Consider the following 25,237-nt stretch of genomic DNA (forward strand, 5'->3'; position numbering starts at 1 on the left):
GCAATTACGAGATGATAATATATTATTGTTTGAATGACAATATTATAATTTACCAATGTTTTCGAATAGTAATTTTGTTATGTTCACCGGAAGCATTTCAGAGAAGAAAAAAATCTGAATTTCACGCTACTGTAAAATGCTGTTTTTGGATATAAATATGAACTTGATGGAACAAAAAATGCATGTATTGTATAACATAATGTCCTAGGAGTGTCATCTGATGGAGATTGACAAAAGTTAGTGCATAATTCTAGCTGGTTTCTGCTTTTGGTGACGCCTGACCTTGAATTGAAAATGGATGTTTGTACTTTTGTGGCTATGTACTGTCCTAACATAATCTAACTTTATGCTTTTGCCGTAAAGCCTCTTTGAAAATCGAACAATGTGGTTAGATTAAGGAGATGTTTATCATTTAAATTGTGTAAAATAGTTGATTGTTTGAGAAATTGAAATTATTAGATTTTTGATGTTTTGAATTTCCAGCCTTGTTAGCAATCCCGGCTCGGGGTTCGTTGCTAACCTGTAGCCCCAACAGGTGAAAGTCAGTGTGGAAGAGGTGAAAAAATGATTGTTGTCTATCAACAATGACAAGCCACCGGGGTCTGACAATCTAGATGGAAAATTACTGAGGATAATAGCAGCTAATGGGCAGCAGCTAATGGGGATCCATAATAAATACTACTCCCTTCACAGAACAGCGCAAACTGGCTCTAACCAGAATAGAAAGAGTAGTGGGAAGCCCCGGTGCACAACTGAGCAAGAGGACAAGTACATTAGAGTGTCTAGTTTGAGAAACAGACAGCTCAGAAGTCCTCAACTGACAGCTTCATTAAATAGTACACGCAAAACACCATTCTCAACGTCAACAGTGAAGAGGCGACTCTGGGATGCTGGCCTTCTAGGCAGAGTTGCAAAGAAAAAGCAATATCTAAGACTGGCCAATAAATAAAAAAGATTAAGATGGGCAAAAGAACACGGGCACTGGACAGAAGAACTATGCCTAGAAGGCCAGCATCCCGGAGTCGCCTCTTCACTGTTGACGTTGAGACTGGTGTTTTACGGGTACAATTTAATGAAGCTGCCAGTTGAGGACGTGTGAGGTGTCTGTTTCTCAAACGAGACACTCTAATGTACTGTACTTGTCCTCTTGCTCAGTTGTGCACCGGAGCCTCCACTCCTCTTTCTTTTCTGGTATATATATTTTTTCCAATGGGGCTATACATTTGGGTGAGGTTTTTTTCTTGCCTGAGTAGCCTCGTTTCACTGCCAAAAATGCAATTAAACCATCTAATGTTCAGCGAAATAACAACACAATGTCAAATATAGGTATCCTAGTCAAATAATTAACATCATATCACATCCGTTACTCTCTCACGGGAAACCTTCACTCGTGCGTAGACATTTAGAAATGAAACATAACAATTTGAAATATAAGCCACAGGAGTTTTTTGAGCATGAATTAAGACGACTTCGAGTAGTAAGACATGTATAAAAGCAGCAGATACCATTAATAAGAAGGGGCTAGAAGCATCTTATATGGTGAGCTACCGAGTGGCTAGGACAGGCAAGCCCCATGCTATTGTGGAGGACTTAATTCTTCCTGCTACTGCGGATATGGCTGGGACAATGCTGGGGGAAGAGGCCAAAAAAACTAAACAGGCAATGCCTTCATCAAACACTTTCATGACGCATCAGTGACATGGCAGGAGATGTTTTGAAACAGTTACTGCTTTGCATACAAGCCTGACTAGAATAGCAACTAAATACAGGCACAGACTGCGTGTGGAAAAGGATTTAAGACTGAGACTCTCTCCATTACAACCCGACATTGCAGAGTTATGTGCATCATTTACAGCACACCCTTTTCACCTTCTCACCTGTGGTGAGTTATTCACAATTTTTTGATGAACAAATAAAGATGTATATGTAAGATGGCAAAATAAAGAGCAAAATGATTGATTGTTATTATATTATTATTTGTGCCCTGGTCCTATAAGAGCACTTTGTCACTTCCCACGAGCTGGGTTGTGACAAAAACTCACACTCATTCTTATGTTTAATAAATGTATCGTATAGTGTGTATGTGGCAGGCTTACAATGATAACAAAAAAAAAAATTGATAGTGCGCTGACCATGGTGCTAGAGGGGGTACGCAGCTGGAGGTTGAATGTTTGAAGGGGTACGGGACTATGAAAAGTTTGAGAACAACTGCCGTTCAGGCGGCACGTAGCCTAGTGGTTAGAGCATTGGACTAGTAACCAGAAGGTTGTTAGATCAAATCCCCAAGCTGACAAGGGAGAAATCTATTGTTCTGCCCCTGAACAAGGCAATCAACCCACTGTTCCTAGGCTGTCATTGTAAATAACAATTTGTTCTTAACTGACTTGCCTAGTTAAATAAAATAAATAAAGTAGAGGTTAAAAAATAAATAAATTCATTGAATATTGATATGTTTTTTGATGGATGTTGATGTGTATGCAGGGCCTATCTGTGAAAGAGACTTTGGTCTCAGCATGACTCCCTGTCAAAATAAAGATTAAAAAAACAAAAAACTATGGGACACAACCAGAACGTATAGTCCTCTTGATAGCAGGCAATCAGTTGGTGCCAGTCAGCTTTTACACTCTCTACAATCCTTTGTTGGAGTAATAGCACTGGGGACCCACCACGCTTTGACATGAGCTGTTGTCTTCATTATGAGGGCACACTACAGAGACACAAACACGTATGAAAGGGTGCACGCACACACAAACGTCTGAAAACCCCCACAAAAAACACATAGAGACTCACACAGAAAGTGTTTATTCCATGGAAACACTCCATGTGTCACGTCCTGACCAGTAAAGGGGTTATTTGTTATTGTAGTTTGGTCAGGACTTGGCAGGGGGGTGTTTGTTTTATGTGGTTCGGGGTTTGTTGATATATGTGTTTATGTAGAGGGGTGTTTGTTTAGAGTATTCCGGGGTTTTGGTTATGTTCTATGTTGTGTATTTCTATGCTATATCTATGTTGTGTATTTCTTTGTGTTGGCCTGGTATGACTCTCAATCAGGAACAGCTGTACATCGTTGTTGCTGATTGAGAGTCATACTTAGGTAGCCCTGTTTTCACCTGTCCCTGGTGGGAAGTAGTTTTTGCACTGCTGTGTTTAGCCTGCATTACTGTGCGTTCGTTCGTTTTGTTGTTTAAGTGTTCAAATAAAAGTTAAAATGAGCACTCAACCCGCTGTGCCTTGGTCCACTATATACGACGACCGTTACAGAACTTCCCACCACAAACGGACCAGGCAGCGGAGGAAGGAGCAGCAAGAGGAATGGACATGGGAGGACATCCTGGACGGCAAGGGAGCCTACAGTTGGGAGGAGATCCTGGACGGAAGGGATTGCCTCCCATGGGAACAGGTGGAGGCAGCCAGGAGAGCGGAGATAAGAGAGGCTAAAGAAGACCGGAAACGCTACAGGGGAACACGGCTGGCAAGGAAGCTGGAGAGGCAGCCCCAATAAAAAATGTTGAGGGGGCACACGGGTAGTTTGGCTAGGGCAGGCAGTAGACCTGAGCCAAATCCCTGTGCTTATTATGGGGAGCAGCGGATCAGAAGAGCACCGTGCTATGCGGAAGTGCGCACGATGTCGCCCATGCGCACGCACAGTCCGGTGAGAGTGATTCCAGCCCCTCGCAAGTGCCGTGCTCGAGTGAGCACTCAGCCAGTAGGGGTTGTGTGCTCCAGATCTCCAGTACTAATTCAGAGTCCAGTACGCTCTGTTTCTCCTCCTCGCACTAGCCTTATGGTGCGTGTCCCAAGTCTGGCACCTCCCAAGCCAGCACCACGCACTAGGCTTCCAGTGCGTCAGCCCAGTCCAGTACGCCCTGTTCCTGCTCCTCGCATTAGCCTTGGGGTGCGTGTCTCCAGTCTGATACCTCCAGTACCAGCCCCACGCACCAGGCATCCTGTGCGTCAGCCCAGTCCAACTCGTCCTGTTCCTGCTCCTCGCACTAGCCTTGGGGTACGTGTATCCAGTCTGGTAACTCCACTACCAGCCCCACGCACCAGGCCTCCAGTGCGTCAGCTCGTCCTACTCCTGCTCCTCGCACTAGCCCTGACGTGCGTCTATCCAGTCTGGCATCTCCAGTACCAGCCCCACCCATCAGGCTTTCAGTGCGCAGTCCCTGTCCAGAGCTTCCGGCAACAGTGCCCCGTCCAGAGTGTCCGGCGACAGTGCCCCGTCCAGAGTGTCCGGCGACAGTGCCCGTCTAGAGATGGCCCACAGTCCGGAACCGAGAGAGACGGCCCACAGTCCGGAACCGTCGCAGCCAGAGTCGCCCTACAGTCCGGAACCGTCGCAGCCAGAGTCGCCCTACAGTCCGGAAACGTCGCAGCCAGAGTCGCCCTACAGTCCGGAACCGTCGCAGCCAGAGTCGCCCTACAGTCCGGAACCGTCGCAGCCAGTCGCCCTACAGTCCGGAACCGTCGCAGCCAGAGTCGCCCTACAGTCCGGAACCGTCGCAGCCAGAGTCGCCCTACAGTCCGGAACCGTCGCAGCCAGAGTCGCTCTTCTGCCTGAGGTATACAGCGAAGCGCTTCAGCCCGAGGTCTACAGTGGCGAGCTTCAGCCCGAGGTATTCAGCGGGGGTGGACAGGTTAGGTGGGGGACTAAGGCCAGAGCCTGAGCCACCGCCACAGTAGGAGGTTTGGGGAGGGGGGGTGTAGCACGGGAACCGTTGGTGACGGTAGCCACCCTCCCTTCCCTCCCTTTAGTTTGGGGGGGTTTATTTTGTGTATTTTTGTGTGAGCTGCATCCGGGGTCTGCACCTTTGGGGGGGGGGGGGGGGGGGTTACTGTCACGTCCTGACCAGTAAAGGGGTTATTTGTTGTTGTAGTTTGGTCAGGACGTGGCAGGGGGGTGTTTGTTTTGTGGTTCGGGGTTTGTTGATATATATGTTTATGTAGAGGGGTGTTTGTTTAGAGTATTCCAGGGTTTTGGTTATGTTCTATGTTGTGTATTTCTATGCTATATCTATGTTGTGTATTTCTTTGTGTTGGCCTGGTATGGCTCTCAATCAGGAACAGCTGTACATCGTTGTTGCTGATTGAGAGTCATACTTAGGTAGCCCTGTTTTCACCTGTTCCTGGTGGGAAGTAGTTTTTGCACTGCTGTGTTTAGCCTGCATTACTGTGCGTTTGTTCGTTTTCTTGTTTTGTTTAAGTGTTCAAATAAAAGTTCAAATGAGCCCTCAGCCCGCTGCGCCTTGGTCCACTATATACGACGACCGTTACACCATGGCTCTGTTTTCACAATGCGTTAGAGACTAGCTACAACTTTCATGACTATGACACTGTTGTTCTGCTGTGATCTATTGAGAATGGATGCCAATACAAAAGTCAGCTCATGGACGCTGAAAATATGACAGAAAACATTACAACCTGCACACAAAAACCAAACGGTTTTCTATAGTGCTAAATAAGGGTTATTTGGCTTGTAACCAGAGGAACCCTTTTTGGTGCTATATATAACTTTTTTTAAAAGTTTCTATGAAGAACCATGCTCATAAAGTTCTAAATGGAACCTGTATGGGGCTATAAAGAACCCTTTCCTAAGGTTCTATAAAAAAAACCAATAAAAACAAGGTTCCATATGGTTACAACCGTTTATGGGACTATATAGAACCCTTTTTGATTGGTCCTTTATAGAACGTTTACGGAGAATGGTTCTTTAAATAACCTTTCTCAATCTCAAAGGTTCTTTGGCGAACCATACCGGGTTTTCTATTCTGGTTTAATAGCTATATTATATTGTTAAAACTCTATAGGTTTGATTATTGTGTTTATTAACAAGTTGAATCAGCTGTGCTAGCTCTGGAATATCTGGGGGTCCCCTGAGGAGAGACTTGAGAACTACTGACTTAGTCAACTGTTCTCAATTGACACAAGGCCAAATGTGACTTGTTTCAGGAAACTAGGCGTATGTCACGTGTCACAACTTAACAGGAGAGCCATTTGAAAGACATTTTTTGGCAGAAATGCCTTCTGGAACATGTGAACTTTCATGTGCATTAATAACAAATGTGTATGTCATCTGTAAATATGAATACAATTGTTAAATTACGAGCCTAGTTGGTTTAGCCACAGAAAAAGTCAGCACCCTTCCCTCTAGCCATGATTGGCTGAGATAATGATTGGGCTAGACATGCTGAGAGATGAGTTCGGATTGGTCTGCCAGGTTGCATGCTTCTATCTATTTGAGCTGAAAAATATCACGTGGTAGAACTGCATAAGTGTTGCTCTCCACTTGCTGGAGGAGTGAGATCAGCAGATGTCAAAAAGTGCTATACAGAAACCCAGAATAAAAACCCCAAACCGCTTAGCGAAGCAGATGTAGAAGTACGGTGGCTAGGAAAAACTCCCTAGAAAGGCATGAACTTATGAAGAAACCTAGAGAGGAACCAGGCTCTGAGAGGTGGCTAGGTTAGCTAGCTAACATTGAACCTGGTTGGTTAGCTACCTGCAGATTTATGCAGGGTAGTAACATGAGATTACGGTTTATTGTTTAGCTAGCTAGCTAGCTACATGTCTTAACAAAAGACTCCACTATTCAAGTAACCATTTCAACAGAATTTTCATTACGTCACTGCAACAACTGTTGATAGACGTAGTTGGTAAGTTCGCTCAGAATTTACACTCAACATCCGTTGAATATGGCCGATGTCAGTAAACGTTGGCAAAAAAGCATAAATTGTTGCCAGCAGCACAGTTGCAGTCACCAATGCTCTGGATAACATAAAAACAGACTAACCCGCTCTGCTAGGGTGAGTAAAACGGTCAGAGTGAGCTGTTCTCTCATTTGTGTCTGGAAGTAGCTAGCAAGCTACTTAGCTTGGGTGCTTGACTGCTGTTGTTAGGAAATAACTCTCAGATAACCCTTTAACCTGTTAGGGCTAGGGGGCAGCATTTGCACGTCTGGATAAAAAAAATGTACCCGATTTAATCTGGTTACTAATCCTACCCAGTAACTAGAATATGCATATACTTATTATATATGGATAGAAAACACTCTAAAGTTTCTAAAACTGTTTGAATGGTGTCTGTGAGTATAACAGAACTCATTTGGCAGGCAAAACCCTGAGACATTTTCTGACAGGAAGTGGATACCTGATGTGTTGTATTACCTTTAAACCTATCCCATTGAAAAACACAGGGGCTGAGGAATATTTTGGCACTTCCTATTGCTTCCACTAGATGTCACCAGCCTTTACAAAGTGTTTTGAGTCTTCTGGAGGGAGATCTGACCGAACAAGAGCCATGGAACGATGATGTCCCATTAGACACCTGGCGCGCGAGTTCATTTTGGGTACCCTCGTTCCAATACGTTATAAAAGAGTATGCATTCGTCCACCTTGAATATTATTCATGTTCTGGTTAAAAAAGGCCCTAATGATTTATGCTATACAACGTTTGACATGTTTGAACGAACGTAAATATATTTTTTCCCCTCGTTCATGACGAGAAGTCCGGCTGGCTTAGATCATGTGCTAACAAGACGGAGATTTTTGGACATAAATGATGAGCTTTTTTGAACAAAACTACATTCGTTATGGACCTGTGATACCTGGAAGTGACATCTGATGAAGAGAATCAAAGGTAATGGATTATTTACATAGTATTTTCGATTTTAGATCTCCCCAACATGACGTCTAGTCTGTATCGCAACGCGTATTTTTCTGGGCGCAGTGCTCAGATTATTGCAAAGTGTGATTTCCCAGTAAGGTTATTTTTAAATCTGGCAAGTTGATTGCGTTCAAGAGATGTAAATCTATAATTCTTTAAATGACAATATAATATTTTACCAATGTTTTCTAATTTTAATTATTTAATTTGTGACGCTGACTTGACTGCCGGTTATTGGAGGGAAACGATTTCCTCAACATCAATGCCATAGTAAAACGCTGTTTTTGGATATAAATATGAACTTGATAGAACTAAAAATGCATGCATTGTCTAACATAATGTCCTAGGAGTGTCATCTGATGGAGATTGTAAAAGGTTAGTGCATCATTTTAGCTGGTTTTATGGTTTTGGTTACCCTGTCTTTGAATTGACAAAACATTACACACAACTCTTGTAAATGTACTGTCCTAACATACTCTAAATTTATGCTTTCGCCGTAAAACCTTTTTGAAATCGTAAAACGTGGTTAGATTAAGGAGATGTTTATCTTTCAAAGGGTGTAAAATAGTTGTATGTTTGAAAAATGTGAATTTTGACATTTATTTGGATTCAAATTTGCCGCTCTTGAAATGCACCTGCTGTTGATGGAGTGCACCACGGGTGGCACGCTAGCGTCCCACCTAGCCCATAGAGGTTAAAGAGATGGGTGGGCTAAAGCTTATAAGGGTGTGAGCAATTCTGAATGGGTGTAGACAAAGAATAGCTCTCCAGTAGGTGTACCAAAAATATTCTAAGGCCATTTTCTCAAAAGTCAGGTTACAAGTTTATCAACTTTAAAAACAGAATTACTTTCCCATTGTTCCTCAACTGTAGTGTATATAACATTAAATAACACTGTCTTTTGACTGGAATGGCAATGGAAAGTATAGCGGACATTTTACGGGCTCCTGACCAATTCTGGACATCAGGGAGTCAGTGGTACAGGACATACTGCTCACCCTGGACCAGGCCTTAATCCCTGAAACATGAAAGAGAAAGAGACGGCAATACAGAGGCCGACTTGCGGGTAGCCTGATGAAGCTACGGCGGAGAGTAAATAATCTGCCTCTACCCTCTATTCTATTGCCAAATGTACAATCACTGGAGAAAAAATTGGACGCGCTCCGTTCAAGACTATCCAATCAATGGGACCTGAAGAACTGTAATTTGTTATGTTTCTCAGAAACTTGGCTGAACAAGGACCTGGATAATATTCTTGCTAGTTTTTCTATACATCGACAAGACAGAATGGCAGCATCAGGTATGCTCAAGGATGGTAGTGTGTCGCTTTGTTAACAACAGCTGGTGCAAAATCTCTAATATTAAGGAAGTCTTGACGTTCTGCTCTCCTGAGTTAAAACCTGTTGGGGCTAGGGGGCAGTATTTGCACGGCCGGATAAAAAAACGTACCCAATTTAATCTGGTTACTACTCCTGCCCAGTAACTAGAATATGCATGTAATTGTTTGATTTGGATAGAAAACACCCTAAAGTTTCTAAACTGTTTGAATGGTGTCTGAGTATAACAGAACTCATATGGCAGTCAAAACCCTGAGACAAATCCTGACAGGAAACTGAAATCGGATGTGTGGATATCACTTCAGACATTTGCCATTGAAACACACAGGGGCTTATTAATCATTTAGCACTTCCCATGGCTTCCACTAGATGTCCCCAGTCTTTACAAAGTGGTTTGAGTCTTCTCCGGTGAAAACTAACCCAAAGAGAGGCTGTGGAGCTTGGTCACAGGTGGAGGGCCATTACTACAATGAAGCGGCCGCCCATGGCTACCCTCCCCTTTCGAAACATTTAGTAAGACAATGCATTCGTCCGCCTTGAATATTATTGAAGCTCTGGTTGAAAAAGGCCCTAAAGATTTATGTTATACAACGTTTGACATGTTTGAACGAACTTAAATATATATTTTTTGCACATTCGTGACGACATGTTCCACGCACCATGGTACATTTTGAGTAGCTTTCGGAACACGCTAACAAGAAGGAACTATTGGGACATAAATTATTAACTTTTTTGAACAAAACTACATTTGTTATGGACCTGGGATTCCTGGAAGTGCCTTCTGATGAAGATAATCAAAGGTAAGGGAATATTTACAATAGTATTTTTGATGGTTGATGGTTCCAAGATGGCTCTAACATGTATAGCCTAGCCTATTTTTCTGGGCAGACCACATCGTTTATTGCAAAGTGTGATTTCCCAGTAAAGTTATTTTTAAATCTGGCAAAGCGGTGGCATTCACGAGATGTTAATCTATAATTCTTTGAATGACAATATTACATTTTAACAATGTTTTCGAATAGTAATGTTGTAAATTGTAGCGCTGTTTCACCGGAAGCATTTGAGGGAAAAGATTTTCTGAACGTCACGCGCCGATGTAAAATGTTGTTTTTATATATAAATATGAACTTTATCGAACAAAAAATGCATGTATTGTGTAACATGATGTCCTAGGAGTGTCATCTGATGAAGATTGTCAAAGGTTAGTGCTGCATTTAGCTGTGTTTTGGGTATTTGTGATGCATCTAGTTGCTTTGAAAATGGCTGTGTGATTATTTCTGGCTGGGTTCTCTCCTAACATAATCTAATGTTTTGCTTTTGCTGTAAAGCCTTTTTGAAATCGGACAACGTGGTTCGATTCAGGAGAGGTGTATCTATAAAACGGTGTAAAATAGTCATATGTTTGAGAAATTGAAGTTATGGCATTTATGAGGTTTTGCATTTAGCGCGACGCGATTCCACTGGCTGTTGATTAGGGTGGGACGCAAGCGTCCCACTGGCCCAGAGAGGTTAAAATACCTCATAATAAACTCTAGACCATACTATTAACTACTTATAAGCAAACAAGGAAAAGCTCATCCAGAGGCGGTGCTGGTAGGGGCAGGTGATTTTAATGCAGGAAAACGGAAATCTGTTTTACCTCATTTCTACCAGCAACGTGCTCCGACCACCAACTGTCTGCCATATGCGCTCATGAAAATAAATACTGAGCATAGAGAAGTCCGGTTGAGGACACAACTAAAATTATTTTCAAATTGATCAACAGATAATCTATATGCCTAGCAATTAACAAATGCATATTCTTTAACCTTTCTGGGACCGGAGGCAGTATTGAGTATTTTGGATGCTCAGTATCTATTTTCATGTGTGCATAGGACGCCAGGTGGCACCCCTAAGGGGGGGAGGTACTGTCACACCCTGATCTGTTTAACCTGTCTCTGTGCTTGTCTCCACCCCCCTGCAGGTGTTGCCCATCTTCCTCATTATCCCCAGTGTATTTATACCTGTGTTCTCTGTTTGTCTGTTGCCAGTTTGTCTTGTTGTTACGTTAATTAAGTTATCAATGTTCTTAAACCGAACACCAATTAAACTACTCAGTCTGCCCCCCCAGAGTGTGTAAGATTCTGGTTGAATGAAGCAGACGGATAGCCAGCCTAAAAGGGTCAAAACGTTATTTATGAGAGCTCTGAAATCCTTACAATGTACAAAGCCTTTTATATTAACACACACACACACACACACACCAGTAGAGAACTCCACCCAGCTTTAGGCGGCTGTATTTTTCCACAGTACCCAGACCACCTGTCTCCTTATCTTTTGCCAGCCTAACTGTTCCCAGGCCGTTGTTTCTCTCCCTAACTTAAGGAAGCCTCTTCTCCTGTTCCTTTCCCAAGGTCATCTTATCAACTCTGCCCTGCTCATTTTTTTAAGTGGTTACAGTGTCTTACTCACAGACAGTATTGGAATATAGTTTTTAACCCATTATTATAGCCTTATTTCGAATACATTTCAACAGGTTATAAGGTTTCTGAGTGAAATCATTTAGTCAAACCTTTAATCATATAATTTCCATTACACTTGTCTTGTCAGGTCTTACCAGTGTGTTTTCCCGTCTCCCTGCTTTCTCAAGTTCTGTTTCCTAGTTTCCCCCGGTTCTGACCATTCTGCCTGCCCTGACCCCGAGCCTGCCTGCAGTTCTGTGCCTCCCTGACTCTGACCCATTTACGAACCTCTGCCTGTCTTAACCCCGAGCCTGCCTGCTGTTCTGTACCTTATTGACTCTGCCCTGGATTACGGACCTCTGCCTGCCTATGACCTGTATTTGCCTGCCCCCTGTTTGGGTCAATAAACATCTGTGACTCTAGCTGTCTGCATCTGGGTCTTATCCTGAGTTTTGATTCCACCCTTCCCAAAGAACCCTTGAGGAACACTCATTTTTTTGTGCGTGATAGCCAACCATAATTAGGCTTGTTCTGTTCTTATGCATTAAATGGCTTTTCTATTTCCAGTAGAATACAGATAGATGGAATAATAAAACGCTGAAACATAAATTCTGGTATCAATAGGATTAATATTTCACAAATAAACGTAATATCTCTGTTGTAATATGAACATGTTGTAGATTACTGCTCAAATCCCTCTCCTGACCTGACCTGACCTGCCTTAATGACGCATGTGTGTGTGTGCGCCGTGTGCGTGTGCTTACTGTACATGAGTGAGTGCCTGTGTGTGTGTATGTACACATGTGGATGGATTATGTGTTTTATGATGAAGTGCCTAAATCCATAAACCCCTATAGGCTGTAATGCTGGGGCGATAGATTGGAGATATTTATTGATTGATGAATTTAGAATGGCCCCCTGGGCCCCTGTCACCCTACGGAGAAAACTATAAAGGGAATGATATGTGACAATGCTCCAGGGTTTATTGTAAAAAATGTTGATTGGATGATTGATTGACTATAAAATGTTATGGATGATGAATGATTGAATTTGCATGTCTTGGTAAACCTGTTGAAGATGAAAGAGCAAAGGAAAGCACAGCTTATGTTTCCATTACATGCCAAGCCCTCCCCGCCAAAACATAATCAGCTCTACCTCTATCTTGATATCCCTGTGAAACAGAGCAACTCTGACTATCTGGTTCCATTCAAAAAGTTTGAAGTCATACTTTAATAGTATGAAAATACCCTTTCTAACCCCTGCTTTAAGCATATATCCACCCCAGCATTCTCCATAACCCCTCTAAGCACATATCCACCATGGTTCAACAGAGGCTGTCTGTTTCACCCTGATAACAGAAACTCTTCTTTCAGCGTAGAGGCCATTAAGTCATTGGTAATATAATGTTCATTCTGTGATTTAGAAGCAGTGGTGGGAAAGGGCAGGGGACTCGACCCTCTGGTGATAGCAGAAACATATTCATACTACGCTTCTCTGAATTAATAGTTTCTACATGCTGCTTTAAATCCGAGTGGAAGAGATATAGCCAACTGCACTGTAAGAACAGGCTGCATTGCCTTAAGACATAAAGACAAAGAAGCAGAGCCTTATGGGCCGACTAACACCCTGTTAGTAGAAAAGGCTATGGCTGAAACAATGACCCTCAACGAGTTCTGCAGTAGTATCAATCAACCGTTTGATTAAATGCTGTTTTGGTGTTTCCACACTGCCTGGCTGTTTCTATGAGCATATGCTCAAAGTAAAACCAATTACATTTGTATTCAAGTCCTCTGGTGCTTTGCTGGGAGGGTATTGAATTTGAATAAATTGGAACACCAAAACACAATTTTAATCATACAGCAATCCGACACCAGTGCATGGCTCCCCAGCAGCATACCACCCTGCATCCCACTGCTGGCTTGCCTCTGAAGCTAAGCCGGATTAGTCCTTGGATGGGAGACCAGATGCTGCTAGAAGTGGTGTTGGAGGGCCAGTAGAAGGCACTCTTTCCTCTGGTCTAAAACAATTCTCCAGGGGTTGTGGACTTTGCCCTCTGTAGGGTGCTGTCTTTCAGATGGGATGTTAAACAGGCATCCTGACTCTCTGTGGTCACTAAATGTCCCATGGCACTTAACATAAGAGTAGGTGTCCTGGCTAAATTCCCACTCTGACCATCATGTCCACCTAATTATCCACAGCTTCCAATTAGCTCATTCATCCCTATAACTATTTCAGGTCAATGCAGGTCAACTTACCTTGCCAACTTACCAGGGACTGCGGTTGAAAATTAGCCGGCTGGCTAAAAATGGCACTTTTACTGAAACGTTGATTAATGTGCACAGTCCCTGTAAAAATAAAATAAACTCAATAAACTCAAATACTACAGTATTCACTATTGTGTTTTTGCAGTTTACTATAGTATAAATACTGTAGTAAAAAAAAAAAAAGAATAATATATACTATATTAATTACTGTAGTGTTTTTGCAGACTGTAGTGTAATGTATTATTTACTAGTGATGTTATGTTTGGTACCCGAGCTCCGCGCTAAACAGCTAACTTCGAAGCAGTATGCCGATGCGTATCACTTTATCAGAAGTATGTCATCAATTATGTCCGAAGCTTAGTTTGATCAAATGTTTTTTAAAGCGTGTGTTGCAAAATGCAAGATCCCACTGATTTTGCCGTGGTTCCGGTGCTTTCTTCGAGTCCAAGCTGCTTTCGAACACTGACCTCTACTGGACACCATACTTACAAATATGGTTAGGATTTTGTACAAGAAGTATCACCTGACCAGAAGCTTAACAGGTAAAGTAGAGAACCACGGAATGTTCAGGGATGTGAGGGTATGAGGTCAAATCCTGTTGAAGGTACACTATTAAAAACTATATTATGTGAAACCATACTTTCTGCACTGTTGAAATAATTTGTTTTAGCTTAAGTATAGTATAAGCTTCTGTCTTAAGCATCCTAAATAATGCCATAGATTCAGTAAAAAAAAAATAGTAAGCATGTTTACATCATGCTTCCCAAAAAAGGGAAGCATGATGTAAACCTGGTATTTTAACTGATTACAGGCTACTAAAGCCAACAACTTACCACAGCACCACAGAGTTTTGATGAAACCAGTGAACAAAAACATCTGATAATCGCGTTATGAACAGTTAATGAAGTTCCGATTTAGTGAAAGTGCCGAATCCTTCAGAAAGCCTTGGTTTCCCATCACTAGTATTTACTGCAGTGTTTTGCGGACTGTAGTATACTGTAGTATTTACTGTAGCAATTTTGTTTTATTATCTTTGGCATAGAAGTGGGGGGCTTTTTTTATTGAGGAAACCTAATGGAAAAATAGTAAAACAGCAAATGTTCCATAACCTATAGGTAGATACCGTAGGACTGGATCAGAGCGTTCAGTTCTTCCACTCTTTTCCATAACTATAGGGAACACAATATATGATCTATACTTGGCATGTAGGTTTCTCACTTACGGGTGGCACAAATTGGGATATGGGGTAGGGGAATGGGCAGGGTATATGAAAATTCAATTTGACCGTATTTACTATAGATTTGTTTTATGTTTTTTCAGACTGTAGTGTTTTTGCTGACATTTCTGTAGTATTTACTACAGAGTTTTCTTTTTGATAATACTGTAGTATTTTCTATAGTGTTCTACATTATAATACAAAATTCTATACTAAGTACTAGACATGATTGAGGGATACTACAGCATGTAGTATAATATTCAACATAATTCTATAGTAAGTACTGTAGCTGCTACACACACACACACACACACACACACACACACACACACACACACACACACACACACACACACACACATACTTGATCACTAACCACGACCCGTTCGTTCTTCAAAGCTGTGATTTATCCTCTGAGGGCCCAATGAAACCCAGGCGGTTCCAGCTGCCAGGCGGACAGACCGTTCCAGTTCCAGCCCAGTATCATGTGTTTTATGCATGTCGATGCAGCTCGGGGCCTTGGGAGGGAATGAAGACAGATTATTCAGGCATCAGTGGCCTCCGCCAGGCAGCAGCAGCCAGCAGGCTGAGCGGGCGGCACCGGGAAAACAGCATACTCAGCAACATCCTTGCTCCACTCTCCGCTCCGCTCCGCACACACACATACTTGATTTCCCCCCAGAACCTTCATAAAGGTCTGGTGTGAGTGTGTGTGTGTGTGTGTGAGAGAGAGATGGGGGGGGGGGGGGCAGAGAGTTTTTAAGAGTGAGACTATGAATGTGTGGTCTCAGGGGGCCTCTCGCTTCGCGTGGCCGGGGACGAGGGACCACAATCCATCACGTTACATGCACTGGCCTTTTACACATCCCATAAACCCTGCAAATGTTACTCTTCTCTTATGTTTTTCTACTCCATCCTCCCTCCTTCCTCTCCTGGGCTCCAAAATGAAGATAAATTAGGGCAAGGGGATGCTAGTCTATGCAGGCCCTTCATTTGGTCCTCTACGATGAGTATCACTGTATCAGCATCATCACATGAACAGTAGACAACGCTCTTTTTCATGTGCACTGTGAGAAATAGGATGCCATTTGAAGTGTTCTTCTACTCAAGGTTGATGCTGATTCTGATCCACGTGGCTCTGATCAACAGGGGTGCACTATAGGGAATAGGCACATCCCCCCCCCCCAATTTTTTTTATATATATTAGTATTATTTTTTTTTGGGGGGGGGGGTGTGCCTATTCCATATAGTGCACCCCTGTTGATCAGAGCCACGTGGATCAGAATCAGCATCAACCTTGAGTAGAAGAACACTTCAAATGGCATCCTATTTCTCACATTTTATTTAATTTGATTCATGTGATTTTATATATATATATATATATGAGAGAAAATCACATTAATCAAATTAAATAAAATGTATATTGTCATATGCTTCGTAAACAACAGGTGTAGACTAACAGTGAATTGCTTACTTATGGGCCCTTCCCAACAATGCAGAATACAATAAAATAAAAAAATAATAGCAGAAAAAAATTGTAACATAAGGAATAAATACACAGTGATAGCTTGGCTATATAGAGTATATTCGGAAAGTATTCAGACCCCTTCACTTTTTCCACAGACTTATTCCAAAATGCATAAAAAAGAAAATATCTCATCAATCTCATCAACAATACCCCATAATTACAAAGCAAAAACAGGTTTTTAGAAATTTTTGAAAATGTATTTAACATAAAAAACGTATCATATTTATATCACGTTTCGGTTAAGTCCCAAGTGCAGACTGTGCTTAAGTAACAATGTTTACTACAACAGGGGCAGGCAAATGACAGGTCAAGGCAGGCAGGGGTCGATAATCCAGAGTAGTGGGGCAAAGGTACAGGACGGCAGGCAGGCCCAAGGTCAGGTCAGGCAGAGGTCGGTAATCCAGAGTAGGGGCAAAGGTACAGGACGGCAGGCAGGCTCAGGGGCAGGCAGAGTGGTCAGGTAGGCGGGCTCCGAGTCAGGAAAGACAAGGGTCAAAACCAGGAGGGTGAGAAAAAGAGAGACTGGGGAAAAGCAGTAGCTGGTTGACTTAAACAAAAAAGACAAACTGGTACCAGACAAACAGAGAACACAGGGATAAGTACACAGGGGATAACGGGGAAGATGTACGACACCTGGAGGGGGGTGGAGACAAGCACAAGGACAGGTGAAACAGATCAGGGCGTGAGAATTTACATAAGTATTCAGACACTTTAGTCAGTACTTTTTTGAAGCACCTGAAGCATTACAGCCTCGAGTGTTCTTGGGTATGATGCTACAAGCTTGGCACACCTGTATTTGGGGAGTTTCTCCCATTCTTCTCTACAGATCCTCTCAAGCTCTGTCAGGTTGGATGGGGAGCATCGCTGCACAGCTATTTTCAGGTCTCTCCATGTACAATCAGGTTCAAGTCCGGGATCTGGCTGGGCCATTCAAGGACATTCAGAGACTTGTCCCGAAGCCACTCCTGCCTTGTCTTGGCTGTGTGCTTAGGGTCGTTGTCCTGTTGGAAGGTGAATCTTTCTCCCCAGTCTGAGCGCTCTGGAGCAGGTTTTCATCAAAGATAGCTCTGTACTTGGCTTCGTTCATGTTTCCCTCAATCCTGACTAGTCTCCCAGTCCCTGCCGCTGAAAAATATCCCCACAGCATGATGCTTCGACCACAGGTATGGTGTCAGGTTTCCTCCAGACGTGGCACTTGGCATTTAGGCCAAAGAGTTGAAACTTGGTTTCATCGGTACAAGGGCACAAGGCGAGACCCAGATGCAGACACAGGAGGCATATGGTTAGAGTCCAAGATGTTTATTAATAATCCAAAAGGGGTAGGCAAGAGAATGGTCGTAGACAGGCAAAAGGTCAAAACCAGTTCAGAGTTCCAGAGGTACAGAATGGCAGGCATGCTCGAGGTCAGGGCAGGCAGAATGGTCAGGCAGGCGGGAATGGAGTCCAGAAAACAGGCAAAGGTCAAAACCCGGGAGGAACAGTAAAAGAGAATAGAAAAGCAGGAGGACGGGAAAAACCACACTGGTTGACTTGAACATACAAGACGAATTGGCTCAGAGAGACAGGAAACACAGGGATAAATACACCAGGGAAAATAAGCGACACCTGGAGGGGGTGGAGACAATCACAAGGACTGGTGAAACAGATCAGGACATGACAATCAGACCATAGAATCTTGTTTCTCATGGTCTGAGAGTCCTTTAGTTGCCTTTTGGGAAACTCCAAGCAGGCTGTCATTTGCCTTTTACTGAGGAGTGGCTTCCGTCTGGCCACTCTACCATAAAAGGCCATGATTGTTGGAGTGCCGCAGAGATAGCTATCCTTCTGGAAGGTTCTCCCATCTCCACAGAGGAACTCTGGAGCTCACTTCCCTGTTACATAACAAAATGTGGAAAAAGTCAAAGGGTCTGAATACTTTCTGAATGCACTGTATGTACAATATTTTACAAGTCATACAAATGAATGAATTAATGGACGAATCAATGAATCAACAAATCGTTTTATCTAGTAGTGTAAAGAATAAGAATATTGGCAGATTTTAACGTTTTTGCAGATACGGGAGCATCTGACACAAATTCCATTGTCAAAGTACCCTAAATGTCACGATCGTAAAGAGGAGTAGACCAAGGTGCAGCGTGGTGAGTGTTCATCTTTGTATTTAATTATAAATCACAACACTACAAACAAAAGAATAAACAATGACAACGACCGTAACGTCTTGCAGGCTTAACAAGCATTGCAAAAATAAGATCCCACAACTACAGGTGGGGAAAGGCTGCCTAAGTATGATTCCTAATCAGAGACAACGATAGACAGCTGCCTCTGTTTAGGAACCATACTCGGCTCAAAACAAAGAAATAGACATCATAGACTGCCCACCCTGACCTAACCACATAGAGAAACAAACCCTCTCTCTCAGGTCAGGGCGTGACACTAAATCTAAAGTGCTTTGAACAAGCGTGCAATAAGCAATGAAATAATACTTAAAAATGTCCAGTCGAACTTCCTAAAGCCTTTTACAAACAGAATGTGTGACACACTTGATTAAAACTATCATAGTCTATCTTCCTTCCCCAACTACAGGTATGTTACAACTTTATTTAACTAACAACTATTTTTCACTAATCACTTTCAAATTTGGCATTCCTAAGCGAAAACCCGTAATACAAACCCGTGAAATTAGTGATTCTCCATAGAGTGCCTTTCCGGTTAAGAATTGTTGAACACTATAGGCAGCAAATGACCTTGTTTCAGGTGAAATGTCTAGGCATAATTCCCTGAAGACTGTCCACAGTGGCTGCGCTGTCAGTTGGGAATAACCAAGTTCAAACCAAGCAAGTGTGGGCAATTACCTACCTATAATTATACTTGTACATTTCGGAAGGGGAAATAAACACGAGATATAAATATGAATAAATAAGTGGATCTGTCAGCATGGAAGCCTGTTTAATGTTCTGGAACCTAACCCTCCTGTCTCGTTAATTTGGAGGGGTGAGGAGAAGTTAAATGACCTGGAAAATGCTGAAGACTTTATCAGAGCTCGTTCCACTGGTACATACACACACACACACATATCAAAGCTCGATACACATGGTTTCCCTGTTTTAACTGAGACCCACGTAATGACAGAAGCAATTATAGTAGACATGTGATGATGATGTTGTTGTGCTAGTGAGTTAACATGCTATGGTGTTACGGTAAACTAATTCCTGAATGTGGGTGAAACAGCAGGGAATGTTGCGTGACGGAGGTGGATACACAGCATGGGTGCATGCACACACACGCAAGCAAGTGCATGTAAACAAACTAAAGTATCCACATCCACATACACACAAACACACAAGAACCCCCCCACCCCCACCCCCTCCCACCCACACACACACACAAATACACACAGATATGTACATTGAGCAGCTTTATACTGAGCACTGCCTTACACTGACTTTAGGGGATTGGTATAACATGACAGAAGAGAAGTCTCCTCCTAGTAAGAGGGCATGCAAAACTAAGGCTTAATTTGCATTCTCTGCTCGCTGCCCACACAAATTAATTGAGGCTGTATGACACAGGATAACACAGTTCGCCAGGCACGCTGAAGGAAACTCATCAATCCGCTCAACAAGAGATAAATTCTGAAAAGAGGTATAACGTTTTATTTACATATGTTTTCACCCCCGTGAAGGACAACCAATAGGAAAGTGTCTTGACTTGAAAAGTCTGAATGATTTCTTTTTGTCACAGTGTTTCCATTCTTAGATTTTTTAAGTTTTATGCTGGTTTGACTTTAATGCTACAACTCCTCAAGAGTCATTGCACGATTAAAACTTTTACATAGTTGATATTACATTATTATACAACCGGTGGGTCTAATCCTGAATGCTGATTGGTTAAAAACTGCATTCCAGCCTGTGTCTATTCCACAAGTTACCACCAGCTAAATACATGACTTTAAAATGCCTATTCACTCTGTTCCATCTGACTGCGCAATCCACTGTCTCCTCAGCCCAGCCAGGCAATTTATGAACTTGATCTCCACAATCAAAAGCATCCAAACATTATCTCACATTTCTTTTAGACTAACATTTAGTTTTCAACAGTGGAGACGTACAAACTTTGCTGTCTGTCTCTCTGACATTTGCAACATAGTTTCAATATTCAAATTCAATCTTCAGCTGTCTAATAGTAATGAACATGTCGGGTTGAGACAGACAGGCAGGCAGGCAGCTAGTCAAAATCATGAGCCAGCATAATTTGTATGGATATTTACAAAGAACTATCAATAGAAAAAAGGTAAAACTAAACGAAGTGTAGCTAGTTTGCTGTCTTTTCAGCTTCAGTTTGAAGTTATTGTGTTAGTTGTGTTGTTGGCTAGCTCCTCTGAACAACAGTGTCCTGCCAAGAGTGCACATTTTCTATGACAGGTGAAATTGTGCATCATTAGCTCATTGTTATTGATGTATCCAAATAAATATTACTAGAAAACAGCTTATACAAACGCAAATGCAGCTAATCCTAGCAAGCAAGGGAGAAGAACGTTGCCAGCAAATATGGCAATGGAACATTTAGAACGAATGACTGGATCGTGTCCATAGAAACAAATAAAAAAGACTTAACAACTGGGTCGCGTCTCTGGCAACCGAACCGATAGAATGAACGACAAGCAGGCTTGGGTAGCAACCCTAGATTTGTGACTATCTTGTGGAAGGATGAAATTGTATAAATAGGATGAAATGGTATGAATAAATTAATCAAAATAAAGTTTTTTATGAAAATATGTAAATCATTAATTGAACCTGTGTCACGTCCTGACCAGTAAAAGGGGTTATTTGTTATTGTAGTTTGGTCAGGGCGTGGCAGAGGGTGTTTGTTTTGTGTGTTTCGGGGGTTTTTGATTTATGTTCTATATTTTGTATTTCTATGTTGTGTTTTTCAATGACCTCCAATTAGAGACAGCTGGTTGTCGTTATCTCTAATTGGAGGCCATATTTAAGTGTGTTCGTTTTTCACTTGTGTTTGTGGGTGGTTGTTCCTAGTATAGTGTGTGCACCTTACTGGACTGTTTTCGTCATTTGTTTTGTTTAACCTCTCTAGGATAGGTGGCACCAAATCGTCCCACCTACGTAACAGCCAGTGTAATCCCGTGGTGCGTTATTCAAAAACCTCAAAAATGCAAAAACTTCAATTTTTCAAACATATGACTATTTTACACCATTTTAAAGACAAGACTCTCGTTAATCTAACCACACTGTCCGATTTCAAAAAGGCTTTACAACGAAAGCAAAACATTAGATTATGTCAGCAGAGTACCCAGCCAGAAATAATCAGACACCCATTTTTCAAGCTAGCATATAATGTCACATAAACCCAAACCACAGCTAAATGCAGCACTAACCTTTGATGATCTTCATCAGATGACAACCCTAGGACATTATGTTATACAATACATGCATGTTTTGTTCAATCAAGTTCATATTTATATCAAAAACCAGCTTTTTACATTAGCATGTGACTAGCATGTGACTAGCATTCCCACCGAACACTGCCGGTGAATTTACTAAATTACTCACGATAAACGTTCACAAAAAGCATAACAATTATTTTAAGAATTATAGATACAGAACTCCTCTATGCACTCGATATGTCCGATTTTAAAATAGCTTTTTGGTGAAAGCACATTTTGCAATATTCTCAGTAGATAGCCCGGCATCACAGGGCTAGCTATTTAGACACCCAGCAAGTTTAGCACTCAGCAAAGTCACATTTACTATAAGAAAAATGTTATTACCTTTGCTGTCTTCGTCAGAATGCACTCCCAGAACTTCTACTTCAATAGCAAATGTTGGTTTGGTTCAAAATAATCCATAGTTATATCCAAACAGCGGCGTTTGTTCGTGCGTTCAAGACACTATTGCATGACGCAATTCGTGACAAAAAAATTCTAAATATTCCATTATCGTACTTCGAAGCATGTCAACCGCTGTTTAAAATCAATTTTTATGCCATTTTTCTCATAAAAAAGTGATAATATTCCGACCGGGAATCTGCGTTTAGGTAAACAGACAAAAGAAAATAAAGCATTCGGTCGACTCGGGCACGCGCCTAAGCCCATAGTACTATTATCGGCCACTTGCCAAAAGCGATAATGTGTTTCAGCCAGAGCCTGCCTTGATATCGTTCAGCTTTTTCCCGGGCTCTGAGAGCCTATGGGAGCCGTAGGAAGTGTCACGTTAGAGCAAAGATCCTCAGTCTTCAATAAAAAGAGCCAAGATGAAACACCACTTGTCAGACAGGCCACTTCCTGCATGGAATCTTCTCAGGTTTTGGCCTGCCATTTGAGTTCTGTTATACTCACAGACACCATTCAAACAGTTTTAGAAACTTTAGGGTGTTTTCTATCCAAAGCCAATAATTATGTGCATATTCTAGTTACTGTGCAGGAGTAGTAACCAGATTAAATCGGGTACGTTTTTTATCCGGCCGTGTCAATACTGCCCCCTAGCCCTAACAGGTTAAGTGTCTTCTCTTCAATAAAGTAAAGAAGATGATCAATATACTCGCTGCATTTTGGTCCACTCCTTATGACGCCCGTGACAACATGTTGGTAACCCGTTGTATAAAGTGATAATGCCCTTGAAGCCAGTGTTTGGAGGATATCTTGACACGATTTGCTGGCTTTGACTTTGTCTAGGGCCTAACAACACTCGTACCAATATATCCTCCAAATACCAGCTTCTCAGGCATTATCACTTAATTATATAGTATATACATTATCTATTGCATGTACATTAGCAGGACAGTGAGAGACAATTCTGCCATTACAACATCACTATGAATCAATTGAATGGCCATTAGCTGATAGATCAAGTTGCAATAGATACTGTACAGACATGGAATACAAAACATTCTAAGGTCAGTAACCTTAAGGCATTTGGGGTTAAACACTTGCTGTGTTTTTACGTCTATTAATCAATTTCCACCAAGTGCCCTAAATTCCGCCTTGCATTAATTAAAAAGGATTTCTGTGAATTAACTGGCGAAGCTTTGTAAGCCACCTTACCAAATGCAAATTGCTTATTGAGGCAAAGTAATTAAAAAGAAACCCACACCGCAGGAGCTCCATCCATTATCTTAAGGACCTCTTTACACTCTATGACAACAGGTTAGGGAGACACACACACACACGTGAACATGCACAAGCACACATATATGCATGCATGCAAGCACTCACATGTGGAGGAAAGTGTGAGTAACTGTGTCAGTAACTGTACATTATATTTAGTATAATTGTGTAATGTACTGGAATGTATTGCACTTCATGTGTAATTGCTGTATTTATCATTTGCACCAATCAACAAACTATTACACATTATGTGATAATTCATCCCCTGATATGTTGAGACGTCTCTGTTTAGCAGATGATGTGAGTTATTATTACTGTATGTCACACCTGAGTGGTGTGTAGAGCGCTACACTGTATAATTGCTGGTGCAAATGAATACAAAATCAACAAACTCACTGACTGATATAAAGTTTCACAACATATGGAGAATCGTCAGGGCCGGCTCCAGGCATAAACAACATTAGTGGTCACTCAGGGCCACCAGAACTTTTTAGGATTTCAGTCAGGGTCTCAACTTACTGTTGAGAGTTAGAATTGTAGAATAGTCATGGTGCAGTTTCGAAATGTTGTTGTGCATCAGCAATTTCTCTCTTGTTGGTAAGATAGTCTAGCCAGCTATCTAAACTTGTAGTAATCATGGCCGAATACCGACCGGGCACACATAGCATGTGCCCAGGGACCCTGACCTCCAGGCCCCCATTGATTTTGTTAGTCACTCTCACTGAGATATCTTTAACATGGCATATGTCTGGCAAAATGCATAGAATTGCAGGAAATGATCTTTAAAACTGCAAACATTTATGTCTAACCAATGGCCAAATGGGTAGAATGGTAGGAAATTTGCTATAAAACTGCAAAATAAATTATCTCTGCCCCATGACTAAATGTTTAGAATTTCAGTAAATTAACTTTAAAATTTACATTTTTCTCTTCGCCTTCAAGAGGGGGGGCCACTAAAATGTTCTGCCTGCGAGGTGAGGGGTGGGGGGGGGGCACCCCAACCAAATCTCGCTTAGGGTCCCCAATAGTGTACAATTTAGTACTTGAACAACCAACAAACAGTCGATGTGATAGGTAGAGTATTCCATGACATACATGTATGTCAAAGTATTTCTGTATTGAGCAAAAAGCAATTAGTAATAATATTACCTTAAGATCTGTGAAGATGTGTGAAACTATTTATGGATTATTATACATGTACTATATTGTTTACTACATATGTATATGATACTTATACTTTGATAACACTGTAGTAAAGGTAGAATAATATTAAACTAATGTCTATGTTATTCCATACTTTGACGTGTTAAGGCAATCCTTAAATGTAACATACAGTATCTCTGTCATGAAAATAAATGACATGACCGGCATCTGGTCTGAGGTTAAGTGCATAATTAATGATAAAATAGTGATTGGTTGGCCTACTTCCTTTTATGATTTTACTCTATTCACACTAAATGGACACTTGACAGAGCGAGTGACTTTGATGGGGCGGAATTCCTTTTTCTATTCTGTAACGCTCTTCATTCATCATGTTCCCAATCCCTGGACTGTAACAGTTAAATCCCCTCGGGCCAGAGGAGAGGATATTCTTTTCCATCATAAAAGCTGCTATCAATATTCATCATCACTGATGGTTCTTTCTCTTTATTCCTCTCTTCTTTCTTTC

Source organism: Salmo salar, chromosome 28 (genome assembly GCF_965601325.2).
Source record: "Salmo salar chromosome 28, fSalSal1, whole genome shotgun sequence".
NCBI lineage: Eukaryota > Metazoa > Chordata > Actinopteri > Salmoniformes > Salmonidae > Salmo > Salmo salar.